Below are 16422 nucleotides of genomic sequence, written 5' to 3'. Positions count from 1 at the left end.
GGGGAGCGATGTTATCTGTCTGAGGTGGAGCGGAAGGTCGTTCCAGGCTCTGGCTGCGAGGAAGGAGAATGAGCGGCCTCCCGATCTGGTCTTTCTGGTGTGGGGGACCACTGCGTAGGAGAGCTGGGCTGATCGTAGGGTCCTTTGGGGTGCGTGGAATTTGAGTCGGCTGTTCAGGTATGCTGGTCCTGTGTCGTGGAGGGCCTTGTGAGCGTGGGTTAGCATCTTGAAGGTGACTCTAGCTTCGATGGGGAGCCAGTGGAGTGTTCGCAGGTGCTGGGAGATGTGACGGTGTCTTGGCAGGTTGAGGACCAGTCTTGCGGCGGCGATTTGGATGTTCTGTAGCTTACGGGTGAGGTTTTTGTTTATTCCGGCATAGAGTGCATTGCCGTAGTCGAGCCTGCTGGTGACCAGGGTGTGAGTGGCGGTCTTTCTGTGATTGAGGGGGATCCATTTGAAGGTCTTACGTAGGAGGCGGAGGGTGTGGAAGCAGGAGGACGAGACAGAGTTGATCTGGCGGTCCATTTTGAGCTCTGATTCCAGGATGAATCCCAGGTTGCGTGCGTGGTCCGTGGGGGTAGGCGGGCTTCCGAGGGCGGGGGCCACCAGGTGTCATTCCAGGCATCTGGGTTTGGGCCCATGATGAGTACTTCTGTTTTGTTGGTGTTTAGTTGTAGGCAGCTGTTTTTCATCCATTTGGCGACGGCTGCCATGCCTTCTCGAAAGTTGTGTCTGGCGGTGTTGGGTTCGTTGGATAGGGAGAGGATGAGTTGGGTGTCATCTGCGCATGACATAATGTTGAATCCGTAGGTTCTGATGATGGGGGCAAGCGGAGCCATGTAGATGTTGAAGTGCATAGGGCTGAGGGAGGACCCCTGGGGGACTCCGCAGGTGGTAGGTGTAGGGTCTGAGAGGAAAGGGGGGAGTCTGACCCGCTGCGTTCTGCCAGAGAGGAAGGAGCGGATCCAGTCGAGGGCCTTGTCTTGGATCCCTGCATCGTGGAGTCTGCGTACTAGGGTGCGGTGAGAGACTGTGTCGAACGCTGCTGAGAGGTCAAGGAGGATGAGGGCTGCTGTTTCTCCTTTGTTCAGTAAGGTACAGATGTCGTCTGTTGCGGCGAAGAGGGCGGTTTCCGTACAGTGGTTTTTTATGAAGCCGGATTGGGAGGAGTCGAGGATGTTGTGCTCTTCGATGAATGTGGTGAGTTGGCTGTTGATGGCTTTCTCGATGACTTTCGCTGTGATCGGGAGCAGGGAGATGGGTCTGTAGTTTTTGAGGTCGGTGGGGTCCGCCGAGGGTTTCTTCAGGAGGGGGTTGATCTCAGCATGTTTCCAGTCATCAGGGAACGAGGCGGTTGCCAGGGAGCGGTTGATGGTGTGGCAGAGCATTGGTGCGATGGTGTTGGCGGCTCTGTTGAAAATGTGGTGGGGGCAGGGGTCTGTGGGGGTCCAGGAGTGGATTGACTTAATCGTCTTCAGTGTGTCTTCGGTGGCGAGGGTTGTCCAGTTGTCGATCGCTGGCTTCAGGGTGTCGGGGTGGTTGGTGAGGGTTCAGTGTGTTGGTTGTCTTTGTCGAAGTTGTCGTAGATGCTCTTGATTTTGAGGTGGAAAAAGGTGCTGAGTTTGTCGCAGAGGTCTTGTGAGGGAGGGATGTCGGTGGACTCGCTAGTGGGTTGGGCGAACTCCTTGATGATGTTGAAGAGTTCTTTGCTGTTGTGTGCATGAGTGGAGATTCTGTCTTCAACCGCTTTTTTCCTTGTTTTTCTGATGAGTTGGTGGTGGGCGTTGGTGGCGGCTCTGAAGTTGTTGTGGGCTTCTGTGGATTTGGTGTTCCTCCAGGCCTTTTTCGAGGCGGTGGCAAGTGCGTCTGGACTCTTGAAGTTCGGCGGTCAACCATCTAGCTTTCTTGGCATGGGTGTTGTTGTTTTTCTTGAGGGGGGCTATGGTGTTGGCGCTGTCGGAGAGCCATCTGTGCAGGGTTCGGGTTGCGGTGTTGGTGTCGTCGTTTTCTGTGATGGTTGGGGTGGAGTTGCTGAGTGATGAGGTTAGCTGATCGTCGGTGATTCTTGTCCAGTTTCTTCGTGGGAGCAGGTGCTGGTGTCTGTGGATGGTGGGTGTTCTGAAGGTGAAGTGGACGCATCGATGGTCAGTCCATGGGAGTTTGGTGGTGTGGCTGAAGGTGATGGAGTGTCCTGTTGTGAAGTCCAATGTTGTGGAGGTTGTCCAGGAGGGATGTGGTGCTGGGGTCCAGTTGGTTGTCGAGGTGGAAGTTGAGGTCTCCCAGTAGGGTGTAGTTGGTGAACACGATGGCATGCGGGGAGATGATGTCCGTGATGGAGTTGGCGAAAGGTCTGCAGGGTCCAGGGGGTCGGTAGATGAGGGTTCCTCTGAGGGTGGAGGTAGGGCTTGCCAGTATCTTGAAGTGAAGGTGTTCCATCAGGTCTGTGGGCTCGTCGGGGAGTGTGCTCAGGCGGAGGGTGGATTTGTGGACGATGGCGATTCCTCCTCCCGGGCGGGTGGGGCGGTCCTTCCTGGAGATCTTGTATCCTTGGGGAATGGCGAGGCCGATGTCCGGTCCAGAGGTGGTGTTGGTCCAGGTTTCGGTAAAGAATGCTATGTCCGGGGTAGTGCTGTCGAGGAGGTCCCAGATTTCGGTGGCATGTTTGTAGAGGGATCGGACGTTGAGGAGGATGCATTGCAGGGTCTTCGGTTCGGTTGTGTTCTTGCGGGCAGATTGCGCTGGGTAAGTGGTCTTGGCAGTGCTGCAGGGGTGCAGGCAGCAGTGACAGCTGAAGGGTCCGTGAGTGTCGGCTGGTGATGCTAGCTTGCAGTTGTTATTGCGGCCTGGGTAGAGAGCGTGGAGTGCCACTGGGTCGTAGCGTTGGCGGTGCAGAGATCCAGGGTTCCTGGCGCTGGTCTCAGTAGGGTCGCGGACGGGCGTAAACAGGCTTGCCTTTGGTGCCCCGGTGGCGCGGCTGCGCATGGGCCGCCATTAAATAGGGGTCGGGGAGGGCTGGACAGCTGGGAGGCGGGACCGGGAGGGGAGCTGGATTTGTCCGGTCACACTGGTCGTGCTGGGGGGGAGGGGCCGCGGGGACAGCAGCGGATGGGAAAAATGGGCTGAAAAAGGCTAAAGGAAAAAGGCAAGAAGAGAGAGAAAAGTGCAAATAAGGCAGCAAAAGTGCAAGAAAGAGTGGAGGAAAGACACAGAGGACAGAGGAGAGTAAAAGGGGAGATTGAAATGAGGGTAAAGAACGAGTGAAAAACGGTGGGAAGACACAGAAGGAGAGTGAAGGGGGAGCTTGAAATTAGGGGAAAAGGACAGAAAATGGAGGAAAGACCCAGAAGGAGAGTGAAGGGGGGAGATAGAAGTGAGGGAAAACATGAGTTAGATAGGAGAGAAAAAGCAGAGCAAGAGAATGGAGACAGAGGTCCACTGGACCACCAGGGATGAGGTGCAGGGAAACCTGCGGGTGGAGGAGGGCCTCAAACCAACACTTGATAGTGCAGGGGCAGGCTTAACTTAATGGTGGAGCTGCGAGGAAGGGAAAGCAATTTCACTGACAATGAGTCAGTTGTCTGTGGGTGACCCTGCCTCTCCCACCTTCCCTGCTGCCACAGACCTGTTGCCTCACCACTGTAGGCACCCGCATCCTCTCCCTGCCCTCCTCAGTCGGTGGTGTGGGATGGTCATCCTCTGGGACAGGGAGGGTGTTGCAGGCAGCACTGGTGGTGGTGGCGGTGGCGGTGGACGCACAGGCCATAACAGCAGGGCTCTGCAGTGACGTTGTTAGCAGGGGCGGCTGGTGTTAAAGGGCGAAAGGGGTGTTGCCCTGCCATCACGGAGGAGGGGGAGGGAGAAAAACCTATAAGCAGCTAAAAAGCTAATGTTTGCTTGTGACTAGAGCTGCTCATAGGGTTTTCTCCCTCTCCCCCCCCGAGATGGCAGGGCAACGTGGTCTTTTATAAGGATTTTTTGTAGGAGTACCTGATTGCGCATGTGTGACCAGTGTTCGTGATGATTCTCACCCTTAAGACACAAACCAGGACAGTGGCATTACTGAGGAAGGCGTGGCCAGTTTTAGAGGTGATATATAGGCTTGCTTTTGGGCGTATACTGCTCTGGCCCATGGCGGGGTCTGAAGAGTTCCATTCATTTAATGGAAAAGGGCAGGGCAGACTCATGGGGACAAAGCAGAAGTGGGTGGCTACCATGGACAGCCGGCCTCGCCTCCTCCATTTCTTGTGTGGCTTGTATTGGCTGATGAGGCCTGGGGGTGGAGCCCAGCAGCTTTCGATCCCGAGGACAGGGAGTGCTGCAGTGCACGTGACATGTTCTGTTGCTGTGGCAGTGCTACACCGTGCAGTCCGTTAGATAGGCTACCTCCCTAGTAAGTGCTTTGTTTTGTAACAAATACTTGATATATTGTTATGTTAGCTTAAGATAGAGCATGGAGGAGTCTCCGCAGCGAAAGCTTGCACAAACCTAACATTGTTAAGTTTATGCAAGCTTTAACTGCGGAGACTCCTCCATGCTCCTGGACTGATATGTTATTTAAGAGTGGTGCGTGCAGCGCTGCCTGTGCACATGTTAAAAAAATCTATTTCTTACCTCTGACTCACTCAATCCGGTGCATAATTTATAAATGCATTTTCATTAATATGCATAGTGAGACTCTTCAACTTACACGAGTCAGTCTGATCAGACTATGTGAGCGTCGCATTTTGTGGCAAGTAACAACTAACTATTGTTGTGTGTGACATGATATGCTTTTCTGACCGCCGTTTTAAAAAAGAACACCTATTGCTCTACTGCGTCACACCATACACAAAAGTTACAAAATGGCGGCACAGTCAGCTAGGCCAGCTGGGTGAACTGAAAGCTCAACTGTGAATGCAGTCCTAACAGATTGAGTTTAAACAGCTCGGGGTAAAATGTAAAACTGCTTCATAACATTAAGGTCAGTCTGTCTGAACCCTCCCTACCCATCCATTTAACTTAATCATGAACCAAACCAGGCATCTTAAGAAGAAGCACAACCCCTTGACTGCCACTGTCTGCAACTTGATGGGGTACCTGATGAATGTGGTGAGGGGCCCTTGAGGCTCCCAGTCCCATATCTCACAGATAAAAGCTTTTAGCTGAATGGAGGTTGGACCCCTGAAGTGTCAGGGGCGAAGGGGGGGGCAGATTTGTCAGGACATAAACACAGGGCCTCGTAACAGACAGCAAGACATATGACAGGCTGTAGTCTGCTCTGCTGTAGTGTAAACAATGTGGCATGAAGATTATCAGCTTTACCAACCACATGCAGTGCAGAGACAACCCTATGTGCAGGTAAGGTAAGATAATTGAAACCCTTGCTTGTCACACTAAACAATTTTAATTCAATAGGATATAAAGCATTTTTTATGTTTATTTTCTTTAAATATTTCAAGGCTGCACTTTCACCATTGCTTTATAAACCTTGCTTCCTTAAATTAGCTTCAAATAGCACCATTTCCCACACTCTATTTTAAAAATGTCCCCGTGAGTAGAACCTCCATCAACTCACCTTATGACTGTTGGGTTTGCTTGCTTCGCTTGCAGCAAAGCACTCACCCCCCAACTTTTACGCCCTACCACTTTCAAAAGTCACCATCCGCCAAAGGTTGTTAGTGCAGCAGATGTGGTGGGGGGACTATGGGGTCCTGGGACCTGTTGCGCCCTGGCACACCAGATGGACCGGCATCAAGCTCATTGTCCAGAGAATCCCGGGAGTCAACATCCGAGAGTCCATGTACTGGGGGGGGGGGGACTGGCTGTGCAGGTTGCTGGTGTTGTCCTCTGCAGTGAGTTCTTGTTCACCTGTGGGTCAGATGGGAGATGTTCATTGTAGTGCACACCGAAAGCTTTGTGTTAGCTGTATGTCATTCACTGTTTGTACACTACACAGTTGACTAATCATCACATTTTGTTGTATGTGCACTACTGTGCCTCCTGACATGGTGCTGTGGTACATGCATTACTTGTTAATGGTGTGAGTTGTCGATACCTACCATGCACAACGTGCATGATTTCTGAGTACAGGGACATGTTGCCATCTAGGTTTTAGCGCAGGGAAAAATATCTGTGAGGACTCTTTTTTGCTCACTCTGCCCTGTCAGACCTTACATCTGGCCATAAACAGGTCATTGTCATCTCCTACATACCTTTGTCTTGTCATGTGCATCTCTGGATTCGTACCACCAACCATGCTTTCTAGTTTCTAATTTGGTCCTTGCTCCTCTGGCCCCATGGCACTTACACATGGAATTCAGTGCTGTGCATAATTGTGCCCAGACTTTCTCCTACATGTGCATTGGTGAGTCACACTTTGGTTGCTGTGACAGTCTCATTGGCTTAGCTGTGTGCACATTGTGAGTGGCATCCTGCTCAGGGGTGTGACTAGCAAGCATGATATGTCTACCTACCTGTTATTTTGTTAGTGGTGATACAGTGGCTGACACAGGCATCTGGGTGGGAGGGGAGGTTCCATTGTGATGGTGTGGGGGACGAGTTGGCCTGGGGTGAGTTGTTGTTCAGGCATCCCAACCCCAAACAGACCTCCCAGGGAAGATGTCTGCCTACCTGTTAGTTTGTTTGTAGTGTGACCATGGCTTCAAAATGCTTCTGGGTGGGGGAGTGCTCCATCCTGCTCAGGTGTGGGACAGGGGGCATGGTGGGAGTAGTGGTACAGGCCTCCCACCCACAAACACCCTCCCAGGGAAGATGGCTACCTACTTGTGAGTTTGTTTGGTATACTGCAATGGCGTCCAACTGCTTCTGGGTGGGGAGTGCTCCATCCTGCTCAGGTGTGGGACAGGGGGCATGGTGGGAGTAGTGGTACAGGCATCCCACCCACAAACACCCTGCCAGGGAAGATGGCTACCTACCTGTAAGCTTGTTTGGTGTACTGCAATGGCTTCCAACTGCTTCTGGGTGGGGGAGTGCTCCATCCTGCTCAGGTGTGGGATAGGGTGCATGGTGGGAGTAGTGGTACAGGCATCCCACCCACAAACACCCTCCCAGGGAAGATGGCTACCTACATGGGAGTTTGTTTGGTATACTGCAATGGCGTCCAACTGCTTCTGGGTGGGGAGTGATCCATCCTGCTCAGGTGTGGGACAGGGGGCATGGTGGGAGTAGTGATACAGGCCTCCCACCCACAAAACAAACACCCTCCCAGGGAAGATGGCTACCTACCTGTAAGTTTGTTTGGTTTACTGCAATGGCTTCCAACTGCTTCTGGGTGGGGAAGTGCTCCATCCTGCGCAGGTGTGGGACAGGGGGCATGATGGGAGTAGTGGTACAGGCCTCCCACCCACAAACACCCTCCCAGGGAATATGGCTACCTACCTGTGAGTTTGTTTGGTATACTGCAATGGCGTCCAACTGCTTCTGGGTGGAGAGTGCTCCATCCTGCTCAGGTGTGGGACAGCGGGCATTGTGGGAGTAGTGGTACAGGCCTCCCACCCACAAACACCCTCCGAGGGAAGATGGCTACCTACCTGTAAGTTTGTTTGGTGTACTGCAATGGCTTCTAACTGCTTCTGGGTGGGGGAGTGCTCCATCCTGCTCAGGTGTGGGACAGGGGGCATGGTGGGAGTAGTTGTACAGGCCTCCCACCCACAAACACCCTCCCAGGTAAGATGGCTACCTACCTGTGAGTTTGTTTGGTATACTGCAATGGCGTACAACTGCTTCTGGGTGGGGAGTGCTCCATCCTGCTCAGGTGTGGGACAGGGGGCATGGTGGGAGTAGTGGTACAGGCCTCCCACCCACAAAACAAACACCCTCCCAGGGAAGATGGCTACCTACCTGTAAGTTTGTTTGGTTTACTGCAATGGCTTCCAACTGCTTCTGGGTGGGGGAAGTGCTCCATCCTGCGCAGGTGTGGGACAGGGGGCATGATGGGAGTAGTGGTACAGGCCTCCCACCCACAAACACCCTCCGAGGGAAGATGGCTACCTACCTGTAAGTTTGTTTGGTGTACTGCAATGGCTTCTAACTGCTTCTGGGTGGGGGAGTGCTCCATCCTGCTCAGGTGTGGGACAGGGGGCATGGTGGGTGTAGTGGTACGGGCCTCCCACCCACAAAACAATCACCCTCCCAGGGAAGATGGCTACCTACCTGTAAGTTTGTTTGGTATACTGCAATGGCGTCCAACTGCTTCTGGGTGGGGAGTGCTCCATCCTGCTCAGGTGTGGGACAGCGGGCATTGTGGGAGTAGTGGTACAGGCCTCCCACCCACAAACACCCTCCCAGGGAAGATGGCTACCTACCTGTAAGTTTGTTTGGTGTACTGCAATGGCTTCTAACTGCTTCTGGGTGGGAGAGTGCTCCATCCTGCTCAGGTGTGGGACAGGGGGCATGGTGGGAGTAGTGGTACGGTCCTCCCACCCACAAAACAATCACCCTCCCAGGGAAGATGGCTACCTACCTGTGAGTTTGTTTGGTATACTGCAATGTCTTCCAACTGCTTCTGGGTGGGGAGTGCTCCATCCTGCTCAGGTGTGGGACAGGGGGCATGGTGGGAGTAGTGGTACAGGCCTCCCACCCACAAACACCCTGCCAGGGAAGATGGCTACCTACCTGTAAGTTTGTTTGGTGTACTGCACTGGCTTCCAACTGCTTTTGGGTGGGGAGTGCTCCATCCTGCTCAGGTGTGGGACAGGGGGCATGGTGGGAGTAGTGGTACAGGCCTCCCACCCACAAACACCCTCCCAGGGAAGATGGCTATCTACCTGTAAGTTTGTTTGGTGCACTGCAATGGCTTCCACCTGCTTCTGCGTGGGTTGGGGGGAGGGTTCCATCTTGCTGATGCTCTGGAACAAGGGGGCCTGGTGGGAGTTGTAGTGCTGGCTGCCTGTGCACATGCACCCATGGTAATGTTGCTAGCTATGTTTTGGGTGAATGGGAGTGAGTGAATGTTGGATCTGTGAGACATGTTTTTGGGAGTGTGTGGTGCAGATGAATGGAATTTTTCCTAGGTGGTGTAGCTTTGTAGTTGTGCATGACAGTACATAGCAGTGTGGTGGTAGTCATTTGTTTGTACTTACCACCCTCCACTCCCCCAGGTACTCCTGTGAGACTCTCTGGATGCAGTATGACAAGCACCTTCTCCTCCCATGGAGTGAATGGTTTTGGTGGAATGGGAGGGCCACCGCCAATCCTGTCAGCCAGCTCACGGTTCTTGCTCCTCCTCTCTTTGACAACCCTCTTCAAGTCATGCCACCGCTTCATGATTTCCTTTTTTGATTGCGGGGTGGTCCCTACTGCAATGACCTTCTCAACTATCCTTGCCCACATTTGTGTTCTTGTGGCTAATGGTGTCTGTTGGACCAGGCTACCAAACAGTTGTGGTTCCACTCCGACTATCTCATCTACCATGACTGTCAACTCACTCTCCGTGAATTTGGGCATTTTATGTGTTGCCATGGTGTGTGGTGTGCAAAGTGGTTGTGGGTGCAGGGGTGTGAGTGGTGGGTGTAGTAGTGATGTGTATGGTGTGTGATGTGCAGGGGGGTTAGTAGTGCAGGTGTGGAAGTGATGGCGGTGCTGTGTGTGGTGAGGCTGGTGATGTTATGTTCTTTTTCCTCTCCTTTGTGCTCTGGTGTTGGGCCCTTCAGTTGTGGAATATTGCAAAGGATTCTGGTCAGGGATGGGGCTGGTTTTATACTCAGCTATGTGGGTGTGTCCAAATGGGGTATTGCTGTCAGGTGTGTTGTGTGGGTTGTACTGGGATTTGTATTTTGTTTTTTTCCATGTGGTTTTGTCATTGGGGTGTGTTTTGTGTTTTTGGGGGGCATGGCTAGTTTGCTGTGTGCACTTTGTGGCCTCATTGTGCAGTTTTTCATTTGGTCATATTTGTCACGGAGCGTCCGCAGCGGTGGCTATGCTGCAGCTCTTCCGCCAGCTCTCCCATTCATCACTGTTTGCAACCGCGGCGGTCGGAAACAGTGGATCGTACCGCTGGACCATCGGGGATATCTTAATTTCCCGTGCGGTGTATCCGCTATACTTGCGGCGGGTTGGTGTTTTTCTGCCGCAAATCCGACCATCGCGGATGGGTTTTGGCCATCTCCGCACGCTACGGGTGGATTTTCTTGGCCCCGTTCCGTCACGGTCAGTGTTTGTGGGTGGTTGATCCTAATTTGGCCGCCGTTTTTTCCACGGTACCAGCAGGCGGTTGTTTTCCGCTTCCATGGCGGTCGGGTGGTTTTCCGACCGCCATCCTAATAGACCCCATAGTTGTTCACCAAATAAGTGCTCCTGTGTCTTTGTAGGTCGCAGCACGCCCCGTCCCGCAGCGAGACGGGAAGAACCCAATGATGAAGTTTGACACCAAATGAGCATTTGGTGTGTAAGGGTTATCAAAAACACACATAGTGTTTCCCAGGACAACTCTTTGGGTTAACACATTTTCCCACCATCATTATAGAATTCCTAGATTAGGAAGTATATATTTTAAAATAGGTAGAATCTGTTTGTTTATTTGTATGATTTAGAGGACGATGATTCTACCATTTTTTCCTCTTCACTTCCTCTTTTGTTTTTGACTATTCCAAAAATAGCCAGGAGCCTTTCGCTCCTTTCTGACATAGTGCCGTTGTCTGTCTTGAGGTCTTTCAGCGCCGGGACACTCTGTGGAGTAGCTGCGTGCTCTATAAGTACCAATTTACATTACATTACGTTACATTACATAAATGTTAAAAAGTGTAGGGGTAAAAACTGAGCCCTATGGTACTTCAAAGTAAAATGGCTTAAGCCACATGGCTTGTTCTCTGCGATCTAAAAGGGAACCAAGCAATTTTAAGGCCATCCCCTCCACCCCTATATAGGCAAGGCGTTGCAACAAGATCTCATGTGAGACCGTATGAGAAGCCGCTAAGAGGTACAACAGAATCAAGGTGGTGTTATGCCCAGAATGCAGATTTAATTTAATGGAATAAGTTATTTCCATAAGGGCCATCTCTGTGCTATGATGGGCCCTGAACCTGATTGTCATGGGAGAAGAAGATCGAAGGTATCCAAAAATGTAGATAGTTGGGTGTTCACGCACGTCTCAAGCACCTTTGAAACCACTGGGAGCAAAGAGATGGGTCTAAAGTTAAACAAGATTTAAAGGTCCGGACTAGTTTTTTTAAGGAGAGGGATGACATCCCCCTTTTCTTAGGGCTAGGAACCATCCCTGCTCGCAATGAGGCAGTAAAAAGTTCAAGATATATCAGACTTAAACTGTCCCTACTTGCCTCAGGATGTGTGGCATCCCATTCTATAAAGTCTAAGTTCTTGGCCACCATAGGGTGTGCTTCCTTAGGTAGTCGTGATAGGTCAGTCAGTCAAATAACTTTATTTTGGCCGTTACGGCCATAAAAGCATCACATGCATACAGTACAATACAGACATAATGAAACAATCAAATTTAAATAGCAATCCGTAGCGACATGTAGAATTATGCTTTTAAAGTCCAGACTTCCTAATACTCCGGAGGATAAAAAGGAAAGACCACAAAAGTGCATGTGCATTAGGTTTAAAGGAATGATAGCCCTCATACAAAAGCAGATACCTAAAATTACTAGAATCAGCATAACCCCCAGTTGTCGAGTAGGGGCCTTAGAAGGGCCAGTGCCTAAAGTGCAAATGAGACCAAGGTTTGATTACAAATTCCCAAGGGCTAGTACAGCTCAGACCATCTAGTGCATATGATAAAATAGGGTTAAGAAAACAATAAAAGCAACTAAGATTATATCCAAGATCTGTGACAGCAAAGGTCTATGCCGTGATAATTAACGGCATGACCCGTCATGTAGGTACAGTTCTAAGATTAATTTAAGACTAAGCTAATAAATAAATACTTGTGTAAAAATATTTAAATGATATTAAATAGAAAGGAGTTATATCAATTGCATGGTCAATGTGTGCCTCCTACTTATCCACATTTTGCCTAGAAATTTGGCAACAGAACAGACAATTAGCATGCTAGAGTCGGATTTTAAGGTACGAAGCGCATCGCTGTAATAGCGCTAGCTGTCTACAGACAGGAGCTACCCACCTAGATCTTAAATGGTGGTACCTAGGGCATGCAAAAAGTATGTGACTGGTGAATTCGGCTGCAAGAGAGCAGCCTGGGCAAAGCTGGAATGTAGAAGAAGGCTGACCCCAGGAGGCAACAAAGGTGTTAACAGGTAGGGAGCCAATTCTGAATTGCATGTAGAGTTTCCTATCCTGAGGATTTTGATAACCTCCAAATATTGCTCGAAAGCACCTTCAAGCTTGAACTCCATAAAATCAAGTGTCAGACGGCCCCCGGATGGATAGGAAATAAGGGACTGCGCCACCCAGTCCCAGTAATATTTCTTAACCTGGGTTTTGGTTGGAAGAGATTCCGGAGTACCGGTGTCCCTTAAACCTTCCATCCCTAAAGTGGTCATCAATGATTTCACCCTAGTTAGCCAGCCAATTTTCTTATGGCAGTTTAGCGCATAGATTCATCCAGAGCAGCAGCATAAGGGTGTAGCTCAGGGGTAGTTTTGAGACGAAGCCAGAAGAGCAAAAGGCGTAGCTGTGCTTTTTGCACAATCCAAAATCTACCCATATTAAATCTCAACGGTTGCAGGGGCGTGCTCTGTGGTAGAGAACAAAGCGATCTAAGAAATGTATTTTCGGTCACTAAGAGTGCATCCAGTTTTTCGAATCCCTAGAGTTCCACCCCATAAAGAGCTGCTCCCACTGCTTTATGATCGTAAATACAAGGGGGGCAGCTATTGGCTTGCTCAGTGAGATCTTATGCTCCTTGATCAAAGATCCTGTGATCCGCTTTAGCTGAAGATTCTGCCTCTTAACATGATGTCTCCAGGAAAGGTTGTCAGGGAGAGTGACACCCAAGTAATCAAAAGTGCTCACTCTCCCTAGTGGTTTCCCCACTAAAAACAGCTTCCCCTTGAAGGATCAATGAGAGTTAATCATTAAGTGCTTGGTCTTTGCGGTGTTTATCTCGTGACCTCTTAATGCGCAGAAAGACTCAAAGCATTTTAGAAGCGTTTGCAGGCCACTCGGGGTCTTGGAAACTATCAGAGTGTCGTCTTCAAAAAGTAGGGTTGCCACCATAACCCCGCCCCCCAAAGTCTGCGCATCAGTTGGGCTATCTGCGAGGAACTGGACAACACCATTGATGAAAAGTGAGAAGAGATTGGGGACCATTACACACCCTTGTCGGACCCCTCTGTTAACCCTAATCGGGTCTGACAATTGGCCTTAGTTACCCCAGCGTACCCTTGCATAGTTGTTCTCACACAGACGAACGGTCACTGATAACATTTCAGGTGGGATTCCCATTTTCTTCAAGACATCCCAGAGTTTGCATCTGGGGATAAGGTCAAAAGTGGACCGTAAATCAATAAGAGCTACATTGAGGCTTCCCTGTAAGATTGTGACTGTCTTCCAAATTAATAGTAGGAAGCGGAAAACCTGTTGATCAGGCTAATGGGTCTGTAGTTCGAGGGCAATGAGCGATCACCTTTCTTAAACACTGGGATTACCTCAGCCCTTTTCCATGAAGACGCAATTGTGGAATTGGCGGCTATTCTATTGGCCAGGGCCAGAATATACAGAGACTAGTTCTGTGAGTTGCTGAGAAATAAGTCGCCAGGGATGGCGTCCAGTCCGGGGCTTTCGATCTAGTAATAGTACTGATACTGGATCTTATTTCAGCTAGGGTGAAAAACCCATCAATCTCAGAGCTGTCATATGACTGTTGGGTCTTCGTTAACATGTACAGGCTCTTCAGGGTATTAAGACGAGAAGTGGCAATGCCATTCCTCAACAGAAATGTTATTGTCAGGTGACTGGGACCTACTTCCCAGTCCCTCGTTACTAAAAGCCAGAAATGTTGTGTCTTTTTTTGCACAAGCATCACTGATCAGTGACCAACGCTCCACTTCCCAATCCTTTTTGGCCTTGAGAGTCCCTTTTTTATAGGTTTACCTGGTTTCCCTCACTTGATTTACATTGTTTGATCGAATTGCAGAGGCCAGTTAGATTCTAAGGTCCCTGCATTCTCGCGTAAACCAAGCAAACTGCGATTTCGAGCTTTTTTTCTCACCCTGTGAGCATCATTATATTTTGAAATAGGTGGCCAATAAGTTGAAAAAGTTGGTATGGCAGTCAACAATCTCAGCAAGATCACCCAATCCTATCAGACTGAGCATCACTCTAGTACTGGCCTCCAGGATGGTATTAATTAAAACGAACTTCTCCGGGTCCATAGCTATGCGTGCCCATTTAAGACGCCTGTTGTCATTGGTGGAACGGACCTCCCTGGTAACGAGAGTAGCATCAGAAGAATTTAGGCGTCTAGCCCAAGGAGAGATTAGGGTTAGCTCAAGGGGAGTGTGATCACTGACCGTTGATGAATACAGGCCCCAGCTAGGCCCGCAGGACACAAGGGTTCGCTCTCCTGTAACGGAATCTATAAGGAAGTTGGCACGGAAACTGTAAAGTACAAAGACAGCATTTATTAACCCTTAAGGGTGGTCCTACAATCCACACAACACTCTTCAGTATTGCATAGAGTAGCACAAAGAACTTGCGTACACAGTCCCCTTTTATACACAATAGAGGGGCTCATAAGTGGGTGGATACAACATGAAGCCGAAGAACATTACCATTTATGGTCATTTTCGATACTGAATCAATATGTGGGCGGAGCTAACACACTCCTTGAGCCCGCGAAAACATGGTCAAGCAAGGCTAACTGATAACAGATGTGGTCAAGTCTGGGCATGTGCCAGATGGACAAAGGAGCTATTTATAGACTGTTACTAGGCAGATTACAAGAGCAACTAACACAGAGGTTGGACTCTTCTCGTGGGGAACACGTGGAAGCATGACAATACAAAATGGAGTCCAAACTTCGGTCAACATTACAGAAAAACATGCTCTATAAGAGGGGAATTAATGTCTTTAGTAAATGCTTAATCACATCGTTGTTTCAATTTACAACAGACGACCCTTTCAGCATTTACTGAAGACATCCGGTTTGTTAAGATAATCATCATATATGTCAATCGTCATCATTTCTTCAACTTCTTTAGCTAGACGTTTCTGGTGAGCAACATCGGTAATAGCTTTCTTATCGGGGATACAAAATGATACACATAATGAGCAGAGTAAAGGACCACACTGAACGCAGATACAGCATGAAAACAGAACCGCTACAATAATGCAGAGACCAGTTAGAACCTTCCATCCCCAGGCAGTAATTAACGCCCAAAACCATCCAGAAAAGGACCAAGTGCCGTTTTCTGTATGGATCTCAGCTGCAATTTTATGCAGTTTATTGATGGCATTATAAACTGATGGCGTATGATCAGGGATAAACACACAACAGCTACTTCCAATAATTTTACATGCTCCTCCTCTGTCAGCTAGCATAACGTCTAATACCATACGATTCTGCAATGCAACAATTCTAGTAATCTGTAATTCCTCCGTAAGATTCCCAAGAGCAGCAGCAGTCTGATTTGTCACAGCTTCTACCACTCTTGTTAACCTTCGGATCTTCCTACTGTTCAGGGCAGCTCCAACAAAGAAAAACAGTCCTAAGTTAAAATCAATATACTGTTGCAGACTGGTATCAGTCTGATCTACATCATCAATTGATAAAGTACGTTTATACCTATTTACAGTCACATTATTCAATAATTTCAGATCCTTATGATAAGATGCGGGTGCTAGGAATACAGGAGGTAATAGAAATGATACATAGCATACCCCAGACCACCCAGCCGGCAGACGGTAGTAACCTTTATTTCCACACACAAAATACGTATTATGGGAGGCCAAGAAGGTACTATTGTTCAACCCATCAATATTCAAAACAGTAATGCAATCACTAACACCAACTGGAATAAAACCCACACTCTGGACACACAGGTCCGCTTGAGCTTGTGCTACTTGAATTACAAACTTGTCCTTTCCCACAGTGTCTCTTGTGTTCGTAAAGATGTAGGGAATGGATTCATTGTCTGGTCGGTACTCTTCCCACTCCCAAATTGTCCCATTCGCTTGTGGATACCCATTTTTGTCTTGATGGCATTCTTTATTGAGTCTGAAGAGCAATCGTCCCACTGTTGGTTTCCGAGTAGCAAAAAGCAAGGTATACCATGCTCTACAAGAGCCATTATGAGAGAAAGGAAGTGGTATAAATGGCGTTCCTCCTTTCTTCTGATGAGCTGGCATCATCCCACATATCCAACAGTTCGTAGCATTCGTAGCAACGTGGGTATGATGCAGCATCTGGATGAAAGTGTTATTCAAGTAAGATTGTCGATGCTTCAACTCTTGATACGGTAATGTATAAAAGTAGTGCTCCTCAGGCACCGGAGTTGTCAACACAAG

General features: G+C 49.2%; 1 long non-coding RNA gene across 1 annotated transcript in view; it reads right to left on the bottom strand.

Moving 5' to 3' along the window:
* Window positions 1-16422, bottom strand: part of LOC146832822 (uncharacterized) — a 244730-nt gene that overhangs the window by 59668 nt on the left and 168640 nt on the right. Inside the window, exon 2 of the long non-coding RNA XR_014960176.1 lies at window positions 5555-5847. This is a non-coding gene — a long non-coding RNA (uncharacterized LOC146832822). The remainder of the gene's footprint in view (window positions 1-5554; window positions 5848-16422) is intronic.

This window comes from Triturus cristatus, chromosome 4_2 (assembly GCF_964204655.1).
Source record: "Triturus cristatus chromosome 4_2, aTriCri1.1, whole genome shotgun sequence".
NCBI lineage: Eukaryota > Metazoa > Chordata > Amphibia > Caudata > Salamandridae > Triturus > Triturus cristatus.
Note: the sequence above shows the minus strand (reverse complement) of the source record. Positions and strands in the feature narration are given on the sequence as shown.